Source organism: Pogoniulus pusillus, chromosome 2, assembly GCF_015220805.1.
Source record: "Pogoniulus pusillus isolate bPogPus1 chromosome 2, bPogPus1.pri, whole genome shotgun sequence".
Lineage (NCBI taxonomy): Eukaryota > Metazoa > Chordata > Aves > Piciformes > Lybiidae > Pogoniulus > Pogoniulus pusillus.
In genome coordinates this window covers 30,384,645-30,407,539 of record NC_087265.1, presented here as the reverse complement: position 1 = coordinate 30,407,539, position 22,895 = coordinate 30,384,645, and the positions used below count along the sequence as shown (strand labels likewise).

Sequence of the window (22,895 nt, the reverse complement as noted above, 5' to 3'; positions counted from 1 at the left end):
GGAAAACTCATCATGAAAACTCTACTCAACCCAGGATCTTAATCTTACCATAATCAAAAGTGCTTCTAATGGAGCATTCTCTGGACTCTCTTAGTCTTTATGAGCAACAAACAGGTCAAGAGCTTCAGCAATAGCTTTAATTTCTTCTATCAAAACACCACAGCTACACACACTTCTCCCTTGATAGCTTCAGTGAATCACCTTTAGTTCCTTTTCACAATGTCCTTCCTAACACCAACCACTGTCATTCCACCTTCCCCACAGCAAAACACTGCTTCTGAGATCATCGTTGTTAACTATTGTCAGTGGCCTCCATTCCTCACCTACACCAGTTCAGACATCTCTCTAAAGATCTCATTCACAAAACTCCATCTGTTGAGCTTTCAATGTCTCATTTGCCTGGTTCACCCAGCAGCCTTTATGCCAAGAAGTCCTACAATTCAAATAACTTATTGACACTTTCTTCAAAAACACAGAGGTCTTGAATAAGATCAATTGAAACCACTGATGTCAAATTACCTCCACCTGAAAGCTGTTCAGCACAGTTCCTTCTGCTTCAGCAATGGCACCTGTTCTTTAACATTCTTCATGCTTTTGATAATGACTATTGAGAGAACAGCCTCCCACAAGCCTCGCTGTAAATTCAGAAGTGTGAACAGGGGCAGACACTGAGGATGACTTAAGAGGTAGCAAGGTGTCAGCAATAAATCAGTAAGGCAGGAGAGAGGAGAAAATTACCTGTTTATTCTTTGGTTACCCCAACATGAAAACCATATGTCTGTAGACAGCAACCATGCTAACTCTTTTACGTTCTGTTCATTGTAATTATCAGGGTATAACCTGGGTTTTCAAAATAACTTACAGCACCAAACTCTCAGCTTCTGATGGAAGTTATTTTGATTTGACATCCAACTCTTAATTATATTTCTGGTTCATACCCTTAGTGCAATTTCATTGCACAAGTGATGCTGTCTCTGAAAGATGTACCACTGGCCTGGCCATAGACATCAAGCAAAATAGGGATCTGGGGGCTTTGCAGCTACCAGCCATTTAGCAAAGAAATAGAAGTTTCTAAAGGGATCCAGCCTATAGTAAAATTTTGATCCTGCATTTGCTGCAGCTGTTGCTGAGCTAATGTGTCTGGGATAAAAAGAATGAGAATTCCAGCAGACAGATGATAATGACTAGAACTAATTTGATATTATCTGTTTCTCTATCCCTAACAGTGAAATATTTTGTTCCTTACAATTTTGTTTTTGCACCACAATAAATCATGGATAATTTACTGATTAAATCTGAGGTTCTAAAGACATCAAGTAATTGTAATAACTAGTATTAGAAAATCATTTAACTCTTTGAATCTACTGATTAACATATAATTTGTGTAATTATTTTTTGCTGTTACAAATACAGTTTAATTTAAAGGTAATCTTCTAATCCACTGTATTAAAAAGCAATTATGGCAAGAGTGCATTAACTAGGAATCACTTGCACATCCCAGAGACACAACACATCTAGAGCTTTATTAGAACACATTTGTGTGGAGGTGACTAAACAATTGGGGAGGGCATCAGTTAATCCACTTAATTATTTAATGCACTGAGATTTAATTTGCTAATGAAATTCACAGAGTTGTTGGATACTGAAAACATGCTGGCTTGTGAACACCCACCACAGTGCTTGCTGTCATGCAGATATGCTTCCCTTCATTTGCAAAGATGGTCTTGTGGTGGTGAATTAGTTATATGCAGTAGCAATCTTGAGAAAGGCTGTTCATCTGAACAGGGGCTGGAGTGGTTATAGAATCATAGAATCAACCAGGTTGGAAGAGACCTCCAAGATCACCCAGTCCAACCTACCACCCAGCCCTATCTAGTCAACTAGACCATGGCACTAAATGCCTCATCCAGGCTTTTCTTGAACACCTCCAGGGACGGTGACTCCACCACCTCCCTGGGCAGCCCATTCCAATGGTAAATCACTCTCTCTGGGAAGAGCTTCCACCTAACATCCAGCCTATACCTCCCCTGGCACAACTTGAGACTGTGTCCCCATGGACCTTTAGTGGAATTTATAAACTGAGATGTTGGGAGAATAAACAGTGACCAAGTTATCTTCTGCACAATAGCGACAAAATTTCTTCAGGTGTCTCCTGGCCTATATGACACTGTTCAGGAAATTCAGAATCATTAAGTCTGAAGTTTAGACAAAATTGCAGAATTCTCTCTAAATTAAAAAAATCAGGGGAAAAGAAAAGAAGGCCATGCAGACTGAATCCCATCTTTTTGGATGTTAAAGAGAGATTCTGCTTAAGAATTGAAGTCGCATTTTCCCTTAGTACCTGACTATCCATAATTCATATTCTTAAGTTAGTGAAAGCTGTTCAGTATTGAATCTGAATTAACAGAATAAGAATCTGAATCTGTTTCTCATATTAAATCATGTCAGGAAACCTCCTTTTGAAATTCTCTTAGTACTACATGGATCAGTTCTAATCACACTGGCTGCCTCCATAGGATGCAGAGAGTAAGACTTTAATTCCTCTGAAAGGCTTGGGCATATTACAAATGGTTAGCAACCTCCACTGCCTCTATGCACAACTCATATACCCATTTGTCTTCTGCACAACTATATTTCCATCTTATTTTCATTAGTAACTTGTACTGTTTGGATTAATTATTCAGTGAAAAAGAGTATCATTATATATGGCAAAGATGAAAAGCTTGCAAATGGAGAAGTATAATTCCCTCACTGAGGACATTATACTCTCTGCCTCTCACAGTGTATTGTAAATCCAGGCATGCTCAAGCATTGAAATTCTTCACCTGTATCTCACTGTTCTCTTTTTGGTATCTTTAAGCTGCAAGGTTTAAGTGGCCTAAAAGCAGAATGCGCCTTTGTATTATTTATTGATATTAGCTGTCTGTCACTAATCTACTCTATAGAAAAAGAATTTCCTTCTTTCTAAATCAGATTGATGTGGAGAGCTGACTTTTTAACGTCTAAAAGCCTGGCCTAAGTTTGAAGTATGGCAATAATTAAAAGCAATCAAATCTGAGTAGATTTGTTGATTTATACTAATGATTGCTTATACAACTCCAGCTCACTGTGTTTTTTTGTTGTTGTTTTGTTGTTTGGGTTTTTTGTTAGTGAAGGCAAGTATAGAAACTCTGAATCATTGCATTCAGGGAGGAAAGATGAACTAAAAAAAGCTCTGCTGGTAGCCGGAAAATATCACAGAGAAAGAAAATCTGGAATGGCAGTCACTCCAGATCATCCATGGGGGACTGTGGTGGGGTGGGCTGGGCATCACCCAGTGCTGGGCCCCATCCTCTTTAACATCTTCATAGATGATCTGGATGAGGGCATGGAGTCAGTCATCAGCAAGTGTGCAGATGACACTAAGCTAGGGGCAGATGTGGCTGGGTTGGAGGGCAGAAGGGCTCTGCAGCGGGACCTTGACCGCCTGGACAGATGGGCAGAGTCCAATGGGATGGCATTCAATAGCTCCAAGTGCAGGGTGCTGCACTTTGGCCACAACAACCCCATGCAGAGATACAGGCTGGGGTTGGAGTGGCTGGAGAGCAGCCAGACAGAGAGGGATCTGGGGGTGCTGATTGATATCCACCTGAACATGAGCCAGCAGTGTGCCCAGGTGGCCAAGAGAGCCAGTGGCATCCTGGCCTGCATCAGGAATGGTGTGGTCAGCAGGAGCAGGGAGGTCATTCTGCCCCTGTACTCTGCACTGGCTAGACCACACCTTGAGTACTGTGTTCAGTTCTGGGCCCCCCCAGTTTAGGAGGGACATTGAGATGCTTGAGTGTGTCCAGAGAAGGGCGACGAGGCTGGTGAGAGGCCTTGAGCACAGCCCTACGAGGAGAGGCTGAGGGAGCTGGGATTGTTTAGCCTGGAGAAGAGGAGGCTCAGGGGTGTCCTTATTGCTGTCTACAACTACCTGAGGGGTGGTTGTGGCCAGGAGGAGGTTGCTCTCTTCTCTCAGGTGGCCAGCACCAGAACAAGAGGACACAGCCTCAGGCTGCGCCAGGGGAGATTTAGGCTGGAGGTGAGGAGAAAGTTCTTCACTGAGAGAGTCATTGGACACTGGAATGGGCTGCCCGGGGAGGTGGTGGAGTCGCCGTCCCTGGAGCTGTTCAAGGCAGGATTGGACGTGGCACTTGGTGCCATGGTCTAGCCTTGAGGTCTGTCGTAAAGGGTTGGACTTGATGATCTGTGAGGTCTCTTCCAATCCTAATAATACTGTGATACTGTGAGATGAGGGATAGTTGGCACTGTGTTAGATCTCTAGAATGTAATGAGAAACTGCATTTTTGCTGATTGATACTACTCATTAGAAAAAGTAGCTAAGTGGTGTTTGGGAAGAATTAGGAAAAATGACTTCCCAAGTAAGCATGAGACTGTTCTCTGGTGTCTTGGGAGAGGACAAGGGACAATGGACACAGAGTGGCAGAGCACTGGAACAGGCTGCCCAGAGAGTTTGTGGGTCTCTGTCTCTGGAGGCATTCCAAACCTACTAGGATGTGTTACTGTGTGGTTTACTGCAGGTGATCCTGCTCTAACAGGGGGGCTGGACTACAGGATCGGCCATCCAAAGAGACTTGGACAGACTGGAGAGCTGGGCACAGAGGAACCAAATGAGGTTCAACAAGGACAAGTGCAGAGTCCTGCACCTAGGAAGGAATAATAAACCGCACCAGTACAGGCTGGGAGGTGATCTGCTGGAGAGCAGCCCTGTAGAGAGGGACCTGAGAATCCTGGTGGATAACAAGTTATCCGTGGGACAGCAATGTGCCCTTGTGGCCAAGAAGGTCAATGGGATCCTGGGGTGTTTTAGGAAGAGTGTGTCCAGCAGATCAAGGGAGGTTCTCCCCCCCACACTCTGCTCTGGTGAGACTTCATCTTGAGTACTGCATTCAGTTTTGGGCTCTCCAGGGACAGGGATCTGCTGGAGAGGATCCAGTGGAGGGCTATGAGGATGATTAGAGAACTAAAGCCCTGCTTTATGAGGAGAGACTGAGGGACCTGGGGCTTTTTAATCTGGAGAAGAGAAGACTGAGAAAGGATTTAATAGATGTTTATAAATATCTGAGGGCTGGGGGTCAGGAGCAGGGGCACAGGCTCTGCTCACTTGCTCCCTGGGATAGGACAAAGAGAAATGAATGCAAGTTGCAGCACAAGAGGTTCCACCCCAACACAGGGGGGGGAAACTTCTTTACCATAAGGGTTCCAGAGCACTGGAACAGGCTCCCCAGAGAGGCTGTGGAGTCTTCTTCCCTGGAGTCTTTCAAGGCCTGTCTGGATGCATTCCTCTGTGACCTGAGCTAGATTTTGTGGTCCTGCTCTGGCAGATGGGTTGGATTCGATGACCTCTTTGGTTTCCTTCCAACCCCTGACCTCCTGTGATCATCTGAAGTCCTTTCCAATCCCACCATTCTGTGATTCTGTAATATCCTAAGATGACCCATGAACCGGTTTACTCACATGTTCTTTCTATCACTTCATTATTCAGCATTCCCATTTCTCTCCCCTATATTCTATGGTTTCAAGACAAAACAAAACATAGACAACATTATGAATAAGTCTGTTTAGCTTAAATTTTTTCTCATCCTGTTTGTAAGTGGCTGAACTTTATGATCTGCGTTTATATTGCCTGGTTTGCACAGTCTGGGGTCAAGCTGGATGCTTTAAAGGGAGTTATTCATTTAGCAGGAAAAGATAATTTACTATCTGAACTGTTTAGGCAAATTCCCTGTACTAGCAACACTTCTGCTTCTTACATGCTTATCTAGTACACTTTGAAATGCACACCTAGAATCTTTTACTGCATCCTCACAGCTAGAAACCTACAGCTTGATTCAAAAATTATGACATCAGAGGCAAAAAAGTATCAATATCATCTAGTCCTGACAATCATCTCTCTCTGTTCCTACTACTGTTAAGCTCCAGAATACTGATCTTGGGGACCTGACAGAGAACAAATACATGGTTTGTATTTGATTTATTTCTATATTATTAAATCTTGTTTGTGCTTCACCCAGATACATGTAACAATGTGAACTTATTTCACGCCACAACGGATCATGTAATCCAAAGTCATTATTCCCATTGGAAATTTTGCAGTTGCTTGCAGGCTTGGGAGCCTGTGGTGCTTCCAACTCAAGATCCTGTGATGGGAATGAAATGCACAGTAATTACCAACTTACAATGGATTGTATACTGTGAAGATAGAGGCGCTCAGAGGCAAGGGTGTCAATATTCTGTGTTTATATTTTTGGAAGATAGGAGAAATTCAATTTTATTCAGCTATCTCTCAGTGGCTCTCTGCAACTATGCATCAGCAGAACTTTTTTTTACTTTTTATTTTAAAGATAAATTGCTTGGTGTACCATGATGGGAACTTAGAATTTAAGAATAGAATCTATTATTCTGTCACTCTTCCAGGGACACAGACCTTGAAGAGTCTTGAAGAAGGAGTCTTCATGTGACAGCATAACAAGAATGTCAGGCCCCCTCCCTCCTCCCCCAACCTTTTTGAACGACATTTTCCCCAGCAGGGAAAATTAATACACTTCAGAAGTTATAATGTGCTGGAAAACATACATCAGCCATGATTTTCTAAAAAGAAGCCACATTCTTAATCAACTTTCCTAAGCCAGCTCTCTTCCTTCTTCTGGAAAAAAATAAAAAGCCATTCCATAATGCTTTTACTATGTAGCCTTAGATTTGCTAGGGAAGTGTGGAATATTTTTCTTCTTACGTTATTCAATTTCAAAGACATACTCCTTAGGGCTTGTCTTAAGTCTGTCATCTGTACTGCTAGTAAAGAGTCTTAACACTTGGACAGCTCCATCCCTCCCCTCGGATCCCACCAGCAAATCAATCAAAATGGCACCACCTCTCTTCAATGCAGCCTTTCAGCAGCGTGCCAGAAAATGTTTATATTTCATCACCGCTTAGCTGGCTTTTGTCATCACTTGAGAGCTGTCTGTATCACTTAGCAAGGAAGGGAGGCACACAAAGGAGTTATCTCCTTAGTGTCAGAGGAAGTGCAATTATGTTATTTGATCACACTGAAAAGAATGGCTGGTATCTCACAAAGGATGGAAAACAGAAGTAGTTAGGGAATTAAAATAAGGCAAAATAATATGAGAAGGACAGAAAAGAGAACAAAAAAAGGGGAAATGGAAATGAATGTAGCTAAGAGGAAAAAGATAAAGGATTAAGGAACACGAATTAAGAAAATATTATGTCAACAAGAAAAGTAAACATGCTAGAAAAAATAAATTGAGATAAAGGAAACAAAATTAAACAACTTCAGTAGTTTCAAGTTTAAAATAAGAAGCAAGATGTCATTATTGATGTTTTCCTTCCTGCCAGAACCTTCTATACTCTTTCTGAGTTGTGTGCAGAGCTATATATAAATTATGGCCCATCATCAGCGGAAACCAAAAGGCAAACCTCACTTCAGAGAGAAAAGTATACAATTTCCTGACTTGCTGAAGAGGAGAAGCTTCTCTTTATGGTACTTTTAAGGACCTCAGCAGAAGTTCAAGGTCCAGAGCAAGCTGAAAGTAGATTTGACAATGATTGGTATATTCAAAATACTTAGATGTTTGTGCCACTAACCTGGCCTGTGTCCAAGGAAATATTAAGGCTCTACAGAGATCAGTTTCCCTGATACTAGAATGATGAAGAAGAATCAGAAACTACTTAAGAAATCCATGAGCAATCCAAGAGTCCAGAATTATAAGGTAGACTTGCCATGAAACAGCCAAATCCAACTCACAATCTTGCAAGTTAAAGGGGAATATCTAGCAGGATGTTAAAACAAATATCTCAAATCTGAGCTTACAATGTCCCTAAATCAAGGAGAACAAGACAATTGCAGTCTCAACTAAGGAGTTCAAAATCTCTCAGAACACAGCTGAATTAGACCAAGTGGATCCAGACCAGAAAAACAAGAGTATTGAATGGTGGCTCCCAGCGGCTGAATGCAGAGATGAAGCTTGTATGTATTTCAGAAGAACTGGTCAGTGAAAGGAAAAAACAAATGCTGGCTTTACATGGTGCTTGAAGTTGAGGAGAAGACTGGTAGTTGGTCATAGCTTAAAGTGTTGTCAGTTTTCTCATTAGCTCCCTTAGAAATAAAACAAACAGAGATGACAGATGATGATGCCCCTATCACTGAGCAATTGTTTTTGCTACACAAATCGTACTATTTTCTGTTTAGAGGAGGCAGTGTGGTTATATCATTAAAGAAATTGCTGACAGCTTCTGTTATTAATGGTCCCAAATGTGCCTCCTGCCATCTGTAATGGGTAAAAGATAGTAGCAGGCAATAATCTGCACTGAAGTTAGCTTTCCTGACTAGTGCTTCATGAAAAGGCAGAACTTTTTGAAGAACAGATCAGTTTCTTATTGGCCCTTAAAAATGCTCTTGATGTAAGTCATCTACTTTGTAAAATACAGTGATTTCACAGGGAAGAGCTGCTATTCTAAGCACGAAGTATATATTTCATCTTTATGAATGTATTTTTGTTACAAGATGTCATGGAGGGCTTGTAGGCTTGAAAGTAAGCTTCTTTATGCCTCTACATGCCTGGACATGTTTTTCTGCCAGGACCCCTGATTGTAAACAAGTTGTGTAAGCCACACACACCCAGCTCGTGTCTCCCTGGGGCAAATCCATATTTGGGAGAGTCCAGGCAAGAGCCTTCTGCCTATTATGATAGGGTTTGGCTTACTGCCAACCTGATTGGTCACTCTAGTGGCCAAAGGGCACATTAATCTCAGCCCACAGTCCATAAAGAGGGATGCACAGGTAAACAACGTGCTCAGCTCTCTGACCCTGCCTGCAGTGCAGCACCCTGCTGCTCTGACTCACCTGCAAGGCCCAGACACAGAGTCTGACCCTCACTTGCAGCATTCAGAGGCACAGACCTCATGCTTTGACTCAATCGCAGCTTACCTGTCTGTGTATCTTAGATGCAGAGCTCATTTAAGCCTGCACATTTATATAAAAGGAGCTGATAGCCTCCTAACCCAGCTGTGCACATCTGCAAGCTGTCTTGCTTTACCTATGGAGCTCAGTCTCCCAGCAGCCTAGCACACTTTGCGTGCCCGCTGCTTATTGCCTGGAGAGAACCAGGAAGCAGACTTCTGGATTGTCTGCACCCACACCCCCACAGCCTGAACCTGTGAAGGAACTGTGCCAGAGACTGCACAGATATTCTTCTCCTGTTCCTGTAGTCCTGCCAAGCTGATAATCCCTGGACACAGCATCCAGAAGAAGACAGCAGCATCAAGGCAGAGATCGTCCATCGCCAGGAGAACAAAGGTTAGAAAACCTGATTACCCCAGAGACTGGGAAGATTCATCATTTCACCTCAAGCCGGGAAGATTCCAGCCTCAAATAGTCCACAGGCAGAGCCCCTGAAGTCTGCACATTGGGCACAGGCTATGACACAACCCCGGAAGGAGATTAATAATAACACTTATAAGTAAAGCTTTAATACCTCTGTAATATAAGTTGCCTCTGCCATAGAGCAGAAAGAGTTTCAGCCCCTCTGCTGGGCTAATAGCATAAGCTCCCAAGTGGCACTAAGCCAAAGGGGAAATTCCTCTCTCTGTTTACAGTCTGAATGTTTTGCTAGTTAAATAACCAAATCTCTGTATATATTCTGTCCTAAATTGTTTTCCTAACTTTGCACCCACTTAAATATTAATACACAGTGGTTGGGGGTGGTGAGAGTTCATAAATATTAATGTTAATAAACTATATTTTTATATAAAATTTATATCACCTCAAATTAATTTCTCCCCTCCGCCAAATAGGTGTAGGTACAGAAATCCCCTTCCGAAACACAAGAAGGTTTGGTGGGAGTTGCCTGTTATATCAGTATAGCAAACCAGAATGAGGAGGTTTGGCACCCTCCAGAGAAGTGGACCAACTTTGAGGTATTTTGTGTGTTTCCAGCAGGCAACAGTCTCTGTTCATTTTGATTAAATGTTTGTTCAGGGTGCCAGGCATCTGCATAGCCTCAAATTCTTGTGCCAGGAGATACCAGGGCTGCTCTCTCCCTCAATCTTTGATATCACAGTATCACAGTATCATCAGGGTTGGAAGAGACCTCACAGATCATCAAGTCCAACCCTTTACCACAGAGCTCAAGGCTAGACCATGGCACCAAGTGCCACCTCCAACCTTGCCTTGAACAGCTCCAGGGACGGCGACTCCACCACCTCCCCAGGCAGCCCATTCCAGTGTCCAATGACTCTCTCAGTGAAGAACTTTCTCCTCACCTCCAGCCTAAATCTCCCCTGTCGCAGCCTGAGGCTGTGTCCTCTTGTTCTGGCGCTGGCCACCTGAGAGAAGAGAGCAACCTCCTCCTGGCCACAACCACCCCTCAGGTAGTTGTAGACAGCAATAAGGTCACCCCTGAGCCTCCTCTTCTCCAGGCTAAACAATCCCAGCTCCCTCAGCCTCTCCTCATAGGGCTGTGCTCAAGGCCTCTCACCAGCCTCGTCGCCCTTCTCTGGACACGCTCAAGCATCTCAATGTCCTTCCTAACCTGGGGGGCCCAGAACTGAACACAGTACTCAAGGTGTGGTCTAACCAGTGCAGAGTACAGGGGCAGAATGACCTCCCTGCTCCTGCTGACCACACCATTCCTGATGCAGGCCAGGATGCCACTGGCTCTCTTGGCCACCTGGGCACACTGCTGGCTCATGTTTAGGTGGGTATCAATCAGCACCCCCAGATCCCTCCCTGTCTGGCTGCTCTCCAGCCACTCCGACCCCAGCCTGTATCTCTGCATGGGGTTGTTGTGGCCAAAGTGCAGCACCCTGCACTTGGAGCTATTGAACCCCATCCCATTGGACTCTGCCCATCTGCCCAGGTGGTCAAGGTCCCGTTGCAGAGCCCTTCTGCCTTCCAACTCAGTCACATCTGCCCCCAGCTTGGTGTCATCTGCAAACTAACTACAGTGGTGGGGTTAAAGTTTTCATGAATTTACTTTTCTTTTGCAATTTCAGCCTGCTTTGTTGTTTTTTGTTGTTGTTGTTTGGTTTTTTTTTTTCTTCTAAAGAGATGTGTTAGTCAGCCAAGGTGGGACTAAGATGGCAACCACAGATTTCTTGCTTCAGGCTCTTTAAAATTTCAAAGAATCAACTAGAAAAAAATATGACCAAAAACCACTCAGAGCAAGCTGCAAAATGGCTTGAGGTTTTTTTTTCAGAAATCAGCAGAACTCAACTGACTTGCTGCTTGATGATTGCTCTGGGCATTTCTGCAAGCACAGTGCAGGAGGAAAACGTGTAGAGGAGTGAATTTCACTAACAGGTCAAGTGTCACCAAAGGTGTCTTTGCTGGCAGACTAGTTAGATCTCCAGTTCTTCCAATATAATGGACACATAATCTCTTTCCATTCTAAATGGAATTTACCTCTGAATAGAAACATTTTTTAATTCTCTATTTTACAATCTGCTAAGTACACAAAATGTATTGCACTTTATAATGCTTGTAGTGAGGTTCTAATCATGCAAAAAGTTGTATCTTTATAGAAATCTTCAGGTGTAGCACTGCAATCTGATAACTGGATTTGCATCTGCTTTGGCTCTTCTCAGAACTAGCCTTAAAGAAATTGACTTTAGAATAGCAATAGATGGATGCCAAACTATTCTTAAGTAAAGGAAAGAGAGCCTTTGAAAGTCAACATGAAGAAAGGTGACCAATTTTTTTCCCTTCACAAGTAAACAATGCAAATAAAAACATTTTCAGTGTTTGTTTGTGATGGTAGGAGAAAAGCATCACTTTGGGGCCAAGTACAGTACACAGAAGTGAGCTAGTGACATTGCATGAGATCCTGCCATGACTTGCAGCAGATAGCACTCAAAAGATGGACCTTTTCTTGAATTACACTCTACTATTAATTTCTAACGAAAAAAAAATAGAAAAAAACTGCAAGTGGTGAACAGTTTCTGTACTGGGAGAGCACAAAATGAACAAGGTGTGCGTGGCATAGGAAAGGCAGCACAGCTATCACAGAATCACAGAGACATCCAGGTTGGAAAAGACTCTCAGGATCACCAAGTCCAACCTATAACCCTACAGGATTCATCTTAATACATATCCCTAAAAAACACATCCAAATGACCCTTCAACACATCCAGGGTTGGTGACTCAACCACCTCCTTGGGCAGCTCATTCCAGTGCCTGACCACTCACTCCTTGAAAAACTTTTTCCCTAATGTCCAATCTAAACACACCCAGTCTCAGCTTGAGGCCATTCCCCCTTGTTCTGTCTCCAGTTACCTGTGAGAAGAGACCAGCAGCAGGCTCTCCACAACTTCCCTTCAGGTAGCTGTAGACAGCAATGAGGTCTCCCTTCATTTGCTCCTCAAAGGATTTATTCTCTAGGCCCTTCATCAGCTTCATTGCCCTCCTCTGGACCCACTCAAGCACCTCCACATCTCTCTTGTATTATGCTTCTCGAAATGGTGCTTTAGACAAGCTCAGTCTATGGCTCTACTACAGCTTTTGCATAATGTGTTATTTTAATAATGAGTAACTACTGAGAAACAAAAGCAACTCTTGGCAAGATAAGAATTAGAATAAAGAAATCATTAATTACATCAGGGGGTTTCAATTAAGACTGGATTTAAGAGGGTCATTCTTTTTAGTATTACCAACATAAAAAACTATTTTACTACAGCAGAGCTCAGCTTTTATTTAGGTAGTCAAGAAAAGGAAAAGAAAAAGAGGTTAATATTTGTGTTTATCCTGCTGCCAAATTCATTTAACAGTGCTCATGCTGAGTCCATCTTACCTGGGGTAAGTCTTTGGCTTCAGAATCTTGTCCCATGGCAGCATGACAAGATGTCTTATATTGTACCAGAAGGATTCCTGAGCTTAGGATCACATATCCGTGTTTCAGTGATGAGATTATGTCAGCCCATGCTATGTCTACATACAGATATGTTCAGTTCTTCTGTCAGTACCTTTGTGTTGATATGCATTAAATCAGTGTAACACTGCTGTACCAAGGTGAGGAACAGAAGCCTGATCTCTCATGCTTTTCTGCATCTCAGCTGTCATCTGTAACCTCCCAGACATGAAACAGAAAGCCAAGAGTTTCCACCTGAGAGAAAAATAGGTGAACTATTGATGCATACTAGTGCCTCACCATTATATAGTCCTTACAAGCAGCAGAAGCCAAGGAGGAGTTAAGAAAAGGAAGAGATCAAACTAGTGCATGTTCCTATTCATTTTCATTAAGTAACTTCCCATCAGAGTATAAAGTCAGCTGCAGAACAGTTGGGAAAAAATGACTGGAAGGCAGATTTGTTCAGAGTTCTCATCTCATGGTCCTTTTGCATGCAAAAGTCCTATTAACTTGTGCATTTGAAGCATAGACAAGTTTGGACACAATTTTGCCCAGGCATCCTCTTTTAGAAGATCATCCTTTTAGAGGATCATCCTTCTTTTAGATAGCAGAATAAAACCCAGTTGGGCGCCACAAGGACACTTGGAAAATACAATCCAAATTCTCTTTTCAAGATGCTATTTGAAATGTCATGTCTACATTGGGAAAAGGGGAGGTTTTCCAGGCAATTTAGAACTACTATTACTCCAGGTAGATAGAAATCAACCCATCCAAATATTAAATGAAAGCATGGCTGCTGTCCAAAGCTGGGATTCTGATAGCTGCAGACTGGAGAGGCTGTGTAGGAGCTGTCTCTACAAACAGATTTATGTTCTGTAGTATCCTGGCAGCAGACACTGCTGTTGCTGACAGGATCTACAGCACTAAGGATGGATAAGACTGCCTTTCTGTTGTGTCACTAGAGAGACTTGTCAAGCACTCAAAAGCATCTCAGGAAGCTGCAAGACAGAAGACTATTTCTTATTCAAATAGACATAAACTCCCCATGTGGAGACAGAGAGAAAAACGTGGGCTGGGAAGAGGTGTACAGGGTAAATAATTAAGATTAAAGTACAATGCTGGGGAAATGAAGCTTTGGAGAAAGCAACAGAAATTTGTGCACTCATTGAAATGAGAAATGTGACATTTAAATGCCCCAGTAAGTTTCTACAAGGATGGCAAATGTGTTGTTATAGTGTTTAAGGGATTTCGGCTCTCGTACTTCAGGACATAAGGCAGTTGCTACCTGGTTAAGGTTGCCCAGAACCACACACCCCTCCCCATCATGTTATTGTTCAATTATCCATTATAGAGTTTTTAAACCATTTTCTCTAGCATCTGGTCTTGGCTTCTGTCAAAGGCAAGACACCTTACAAACTCCAGATGAACCATTGCTCTGATGTGCTGTGACAGTTTCAGTATTCATACAAATGTCCAGATTAAGCTCAATTTTCATTTCAACTAAATGGTTCACTTTACAAAAATAGCTCATAGAAATACTCAGTAGAAAAAGAGAAGACAGCAACATGTCCAGAATATTTTGTGACTATGATAAATAAAATATAATATGAAGGACTTTGTCCAGAAATGGTTTTAATAGAAATTGTATGAACAAGAACCATACCAGCACAACCATACACTGTAATGTCAGGCACTAAAAGGTATTCCCAGTCAATTGACAACCCATCACACCAGATTGAGGAGATGAGTTTGTTGCCTTTTTAGTTGCTCTGATGGTGCATTGTGACAGACTCTCAGAAAGGTTAGTGTGAACTGCAGCAGTTGTTGGTATCAAGGAAAACATGAGCTAGAAAGCCTGGATGAATGCTAACTTGGTGAGGCTGACAGTGCCAAAACAGTTCCTACCAAGAATAATAAAAAATTACCCCTGGGGTTTCAGCAAAAAAAAAGTGCATGGAATGATTGCTGAAAAAGTGAAAAGTCTTTTGATTTTCAAACCTTTTAAAGCAAAGTCCAGTTGAAGCTGTCACCATTATCTGAATGGAAATTTCATTTCAAATCCCTCACAGCCTATAATATTCTGATTTTAAAGGTTAAATGAGCAGTGGAAACACAATTTGATTAACCTCTGTCTTCCCCTCTTCCAAACCCCAAACCAATTAAAACTATACCAGCTAAACTAGTTGGAGGACAGATTTAATGTGGTAGCTGACAGCTGGTGAAAACACTGATGAAGGAGAAAGAAGACCAAGAAACCAGGAACTCTACTTGAACATTATGTCTTGGAAGATTTCACCTATCTTAAACATGAGCAACTTGATAAAAGAGAGAGAAGGAATTGTCCTCATTGAAGAATCCTTTATACACCTGAACAAGAGGAAAATATCTTGTTTCCCTTTGCCAATACTGTCTGTCAATACAATTCCCAACCCAAAGCAATTTCCTCCTTCTACTTTATCAAAATACTTTGGTTTACCACATGCTGGATAAGATCACAGAATCACTGAAACATCCAGGTTGAAAAAGACTCTCAGGATCACCAAGTCCAACCTATAACCCTACTCTACAAGATTCAATTTAAACCTAAAAAACACATCCAAATGACCCTTCAACACATCCAGGGCTGGTGACTCAACCACGTCCTTGGGCAGCTTATTCCAGTGCCTGACCACTCACTCCTAGAAAAACTTTTCCCTAATGTCCAATCTAAACACACCCAGTCTCAGCTTGAGGCCATTCCCCCTTGTTCTGTCTCCAGTTACCTGTGAGAAGAGACCAGCAGCAGCCTCTCCACAACTTCCCTTCAGGTAGTTGTAGACAGCAGTGAGGTCTTCCCTCAGTTTCCTCTTTTTCAAACTAACCAGCCCCACGTCCCTCAGTCTCTCCTCATAAGATTTGTTCTCTATGCCCTTCACCAGCTTCATTGCCCTCCTCTGGACTGACTCCAGAACCTCCACATCTCTCTTGTATTGTGGTGCCCAAAACTGAACACAATACTTGAGGTGTGGCCTCACCCGAGCCAAGAACAAGGGGACAATCACCTCTCTACTCCTGCTGGCCACTGCATTTTTTAATGCAAGCCAGGATGCCACTGGCCTTCTTGGCCACCTGGGCACACTGCTGGCTCATATTTAGCTGCCTGTCTGCTACAACCCCCAGATCCCTTTTGGTCAGACAGCTCTTCAGCCACACTTTCCCAGGCCTGTAGCATTGCTTGGAGTTGTGACCCAAATGCAGAACCTGGCATATGGCCTTGTTGAAAATCATCTCATTAGTGTTGGCCCATTGGTCTAACCTATCCAAGTTGCTCTAAAGAGTCTCTCCTCATTCAAATCAACACTGCCACCTAACTTGGTGTCATCTGCGAACTTACTGATGGCAAGCTTTATGCCTGAATCAAAGTCATCAATAAAGGTATTAAAAAGATGTGTCCCAACACAGATCCCTGAGGAACACCACTAATGACCAGCCACCAATTGGATTTAACTCCATTGGCCACCACTCTCTGGGCTCTCCTGTCGAGTCAGTGCTTTATCCAGGAGACTGTATGCTCATCCAAGCCATGAGAAGCCAATTTGTCTCCAAGATTTTTGTGGGGAACAATAACAATGGCTTTTCAAAAGTCTAGGATTACAACATGGACAGCCTTTCCCTTATCCAGTACCTGGGTTATCTTGTCATAGAAGGAGATCTGGTCGGTCAGGCAGGATCTGCCTCTCATAAATCCATGCTGATGGAACAACAGATACAGATCTCCCGAGTCCTTTTTTACCCCACAAAACCTGGGAGTTAGATCTCTGTTCTCTCAAGCAGAAGGACTTAAGCTAATTAAATTCTCTCTGGGAAGGTGGAACATTCCTCTAAACTGGTGTTTTTGTTGTAGCATTACAAGCTCTCCTTGTAATGCTACAACATTAAAGCAAGAAACACAAATGTGATGGTTTGGGTGTTACCCACCCTCCCACACATTTTAGAAATCACCCAGACTAGACTCAGCCAGTGCTGGGAATTGAATGAAGCTTATATTTACAGCTTAGCACAAATATACAAGCAGATATTTACAATATATACAGCTATATACAGAAATATGCAAGTTAAAAGGCAATACAGAAACACAACAGCCCTCCCAGAAACCTGAGTCCCCAGGAGGGGTTCCCAACCACCCTTCCACCTTCTCCCACCCCTCTCTACCTTACCCCAGACATTGCCTTGTGCCCAAGGAAGAATGGAGGGTTGGCCAGGAGGATTAGGAAGCAGGTGGATTAATCAGGTTAGGTTAAAGAGAAAAATGCAGCCCACAGCCCAGAGAGCTGTATATATCTATGTTTATATACATCTCAGCAAACCTATGAGTGAAGTAGACATCACCATTGTTTCTCTTTCACAGCCTGTAATCTAGTTTTTCTCACCAAAACACTCTAGCTAGCTTCAAACTAGCACAATAAAGGACCTTTTTTTATGTCCCAACATAAGAACTGCCCTCAACATAAGATGACAGGGACCTGTTGAAGCAACTCCAGAGGAGAGCACAAAAATGGTCAGAGTGCTGAAGCACCTCACCTTTGAAGACAGAGTGGAAGATTTTGAGCTGTTCAGCCTTGAGAAGGCTCTGAGAAGACCTTATAGAAGCCTTCCAGTATTTAAAGAGGGTGTACAGGATACCTTGAGAGGGTGGCATGTTTACACATTTCTTGAACACCATCAAGGACGGTGACTGCACCTCCCTGGGCAACCTTTTCCAATGATTGAACACTCTTTCCATAAAGATTTTTTTCCTAATATCCAACCTAAACCTCTCCTGGCATAATTTCAGGCCATTGCCTCTCATTCTATCACTTGACACTAGAGAGAAGAGACCAACCCCCAACTCACTACAACCTCATTTCAGGTAGTTGTAGAGCTTAATGAGGTCTCCACTCTCAGCCTCGTCTTCCCCAGGTTAGAAAACCCTGGTTTCCTCAGACACTCCTCACCAAACCTGTTCTCCAGAGCCTTCACCAACTTTGATGGTATTCTCTGGATGTGCCCCAGCAACTCAATATCCTTTTTGTAGTGAGTGGCCCAAAACTGAACATGGTATTTAAGGTGCGACCTCACCAGTGCCAAGTCCAAGGGCATGGATTGTTTTCATTCTTCTGTTGGCCACACTGTTCCTGATCCAAGGATGCTCTTGGCCTTCTTTGCCAGATGAGCACACTGTTCAGACAGCTGTCAACCAGCACCCCTAGGTCCTTTTCCACCAGGCAACTTTCCAGTGTCTCTGTCTCAAGTCTGTAGCATTGCATGACACAAGTGCAGAACCTAGCACTTAGCTTTGATAAATCTCATACAACTGACATGGTCCATAAATCCAGCCTGTCCAGATCTCTTTGCAGAGCCTTCCTACTATCAAGTAGATCAACACTCCCACTCAATATAGTGTAATCTGCAAACTTACTGAGGGTGCACACAATTCCCTTTTCCAGTAATTATTTCAAATTTAAAAGAAACTAGACAGATTAGATAGAAAGAAGAAATTATTCCCCATGAGAGAGGTGAGATGCTGGAGCAGCTTGCCCTAAGAAGTCGTAGATGCCCCATTCCTGGAAGTATTTAAAGCCAGGCTAGATGGCATTTTGAGCAACCTGTTCTTGTGGAAGTCATGCCTGCCCAAGGCAGGGAGATTTAACTAGATGATCTTTAATGTTCCTTCCAACCCAAACTCGTCAATGCTTTCATCCATGTGTGAATTACCAGACAGTGGGGATAATGAGTCACAGGTTCAGAATGACAGCCTAGATGTATATAGAGAGAGGAGAAAATATTACATAATAACACAGTTAAAGGTATATAAATTTCTGTTACATGAATCTTTTCATCAGCTTTCAATGCAAGAATGGCTTCCAAGAAGCAATCCATATGTGAAAAGTTAAGCATGTTTCTCATGCCACTGAGATAGATCAGGAGGACAGATTACTTATTATTATTGCTCTTGCTCTGTTATTACTTGCTTCCCTGACAGGCTGCCACTCTCTCTCTTCTATCAATGTGGTGACTCACTGGTATACAACCCAACACTTGATTTATATCTTCTCTAAATCTGCATCACACAAAGCTGAATGACTGGGTGGCAATGTTCTGGAGATCTGATTACTTCACATCTATCACTAGCTTAACCTGTTTTCCACTTCTGCAGAGGAAAGGCCATACAATAAGAGGAACGACACAGAACTACTGTCTTTCAACTCTAAGAGGAAATGAGGCTCTTCTCAGAGAGCTTAGGTTCAACATGGCATCAATCCAAGACAGCTCTCCAGCTCAAGGAGATTCATGGTTTTGTCATCAATAAAGGAAGACAAATTTACTTGCTCTTGTCTGAATTTTTTACCCCAGCTGCTTTCCATAATGAATGCATCAGGAATCACAAGTCCTTACTGCATAGAAATGGATGACCTCTGCAATATTCCTCTAAATTTGAGCAAGAGAGTGCTGGGTTGTTATGCATGATCCAGTTGGATGAAGATGCTTACCTTGTCTCTAGGCACCCTCAGCATTAAACTCTAACAGAAAAAAATATCACAGTATCACAGTATCATCAGGGTTGGAAGAGACCTCATAGATCATCAAGTCCAACCCTTCACCACAGAGCTCAAGGCTAGACCATGGCACCAAGTGCCACCTCCAACCTTGCCTTGAACAGCCCCAGGGACGGCGACTCCACCACCTCCCCGGGCAGCCCATTCCAGTGTCCAATGACTCTCTCAGTGAAGAACTTTCTCCTCACCTCCAGCCTAAATCTCCCCTGGCACAGCCTGAGGCTGTGTCCTCTCGTTCTGGTGCTGGCCACCTGAGAGAAGAGAGCAACCTCCTCCTTGCCACAACCACCCCTCAGGTAGTTGTAGACAGCAATAAGGTCACCCCTGAGCCTCCTCTTCTCCAGGCTAAACAATCCCAGCTCCCTCAGCCTCTCCTCGTAGGGCTGTGCTCAAGGCCTCTCACCAGCCTCATCGCTCTTCTCTGGACACACTCAAGCATCTCAATGTCCCTTCTAAACTGGGGGGGCCCAGAACTGAACACAGTACTCAAGGTGTGGTCTAGCCAGTGCAGAGTACAGGGGCAGAATGACCTCCCTGCTCCTGCTGATCACACCATTCCTGATGCAGGCCAGGATGCCACTGGCTCTCTTGGCCACCTGGGCACACTGCTGGCTCATGTTCAGGTGGGTATCAATCAGTATCCCCAGATCCCTCTCTGTCTGGCTGCTCTCCAGCCACTCCAACCCCAGCCTGTATCTCTGCATGGGGTTGTTGTGGCCAAAGTGCAGCACCCTGCACTTGGAGCTATTGAACCCCATCCCATTGGACTCTGCCCATCTGTCCAGGCGGTCAAGGTCCCGCTGCAGAGCCCTTCTGCCCTCCAACTCAGTCACATCTGCCCCCAGCTTAGTGTCATCTGCAAACTTGCTGATGACTGACTCCATGCCCTCATCCAGATCATCTATGAAGATGTTAAAGAGGATGGGGCCCAGCACTGATCCCTGAGGGACACCACTAGTGACAGCCGCCAGCTGGATGTGGCACCATTCACCACCACCCTCTGGGTCCGGCCCTCCAGCCAGTTCCTAACCCAGCACAGAGTGTTGCCATCCAAGCCATGGGCTGACAGCTTAGCCAGTTTGCTGTGGTGGACAGTGTCAAAGGCCTTGCTGAAGTCCAGATAGACCACCACAGACAAAACAGAAGAGCCAGCAGTATAGGAATGCTTGTTGGAAGACCTCCATACCCTCTATTCCTGCTGAGAACTGTAAGAAATAGTTTGCTTAGAGCTAGCTAACGTTGAAAAATTAAATCTTAGTGGATGGAAGGGTCAATACATGATTTCTCAGTAAGGTATCAGGTTCAGAAGTAAACTTCTGAGTATATTTGCACTGGAATGGAAAACAGCATGATATATATATAAGCATTCCACTCTTGCAGTCATTCATCTAGCAAGAGGCAAAAGACATAATTGCTAATAGCATCTTAATAATTCAGGAAAAACTCTAAGGAAATCCCAGTTTTGTAAGCTCTACTAAGAACACATTGGAAATCTCATCACATCAAGCCTTTAAGATCCTGTGATATGCCTGTAGTTCAGTTCCACGTTTATCATTAGTAAAACACAGTGACAGCACTAACAGCTTCTGTGTTGTAATGACTTCCAGTTAGGGAGTTTCCATAGAAAAGAAACAGATTTGCTGGGCTATGTAAACCAAGCTGACTAGAACAGCAATGTGTGTAAGAGAAGGGAGTGCAATTTCTACAAGCTGACAAAGAAGGAAGGCAAAAGGAGAAACCATATGGATGTTGAGGCAAGAAAGAAGTTTAAACATGCATCAAGAAGCCTGCCCAGCTGTTCTGCATCTGTCCAACACACTGCTCTCATATGAGTCTCCTTTCAAAGCTGTCCTGCTGAAGTAACTTATCTGTCACTGAGGACACCCCTTCACTCTTGCTGCTGAAAAACCACTTCCATTAGAAATGCAAACCCAAGAGTCAGACATTTTAAAAGGGTTATTTACATCAGAAGAAGCAGTTCCACATAGTTTTAAGTTTTCTGTCTGCATTATGTCTTGTGCCCTGGTACTAAAGCCATTAAATTAGTTAGAATTCTGTCCATTGACTGTAGAACCACTCATCATTTAATCTTCCTAATAACATTAAGAGTGCAGTAGGATCCTTCCAGACTATGTGTAGGATGACCTATTAGCATTTCAAGTGTGTTTTCATGCAGGGGTTACTGACAACAATATAAACAAATCTTATAAAGTATGAGCAGTTTTTGTATGTTATTTACTAAAACCTGAAAATAGAACAACTGCCTTGCCAAAGGTACAGTTTAGGCTTCTTAGGAGGGTTCTGAAGAATTTATCAGAAATTAAAAGACTTCAGTAAAAGCATAATGTTCTGCAGAAATCATGCTGTGGTGAGCAGAAAACTTTTTTACTCCACAGAATTGTAAAAACAGTGAAATGAACAGAAAATTAAGGGGCAGTTACTTGGCACTGGCTCAGTGAAAGCAGGATTAGTCTACCTGCTGTGGATCAGGAGCTGCAGGTTTCTATCCACGCTTTTACAAAGTCCACAGAAAAATAAATGCATGTTTAGCTTCCTTGCAGTCATTTTAAAGTGATCTATTCAATAAAAAACTGAATGAAGTACAAAGAAAAGTGCTTACAGTCCAAAGAGTGCATGCTGAATACATCCAACTATCTGCTACTCTACTTTCAAGTACTTTCACCTTCACATATTTACCTCCACTGCAAGAAAATTCTTTAAAAGTATGATGTAAGCAAATATAAAATCATAGCATTATTTCAATTGGAAAAGACATCTAAGATCATCAAGTCCAACTATTGACCTAAAACCACCATGGCTATTAAATCATGTCTCCAAGAGCCATGTCTACCTATTTCTTCAACATCTCCAGGGATGGTGATTCCATCACCTTCCTGGGCAACCTGTTCCAATGATTGACCACTCTTTCAGTAAAAATGTCTTTTCTAATAACCAATCTAAACTTTCCCTGGTGCAATTTCAGGCTCTTTCCTCTCATTCTGTCACTTGATACTAGAGAGAAGAGGCCAACACCCACCTCACTGTAACATCCTTTCAGGAAGTTGTAGAGGGCAATGAGGTGTCCCCTCAGGCTCCTCTTTCCAGACTAAACAATCCATTTTCCCTCAGCTGCTCCTCATAAGGCTTGTTCTCTAGACCCCTTTGTTGGCCTTCTCTGGACACGCTCCAGCAACTCAATGTCCTTCTTGTAAAGGGTCCAAAATTAAAGGCCACACTTGATGTGTGTCCTCAGCAGAGCCAAGTACAGGAACATGATTACTTTTCTGAAACAGAATGATACAACTCTTCCAAAGTAAGATTAAAGTTCCTTTTTTTTTCCTTCTGCATTTTAAGAGGTTCCTATGCCAGACTGACTTCAAAAGCGAAGCCATGTACAGTTAACAAGTTACTATATGTT

General features: G+C 43.0%; 1 long non-coding RNA gene across 1 annotated transcript in view; it reads right to left on the bottom strand.

The window, feature by feature from the left end:
• The window catches only part of LOC135183782 (uncharacterized), a 246,860-nt gene that overhangs the window by 3,289 nt on the left and 220,676 nt on the right, over window positions 1-22,895 (bottom strand). The window lies entirely within an intron of this gene.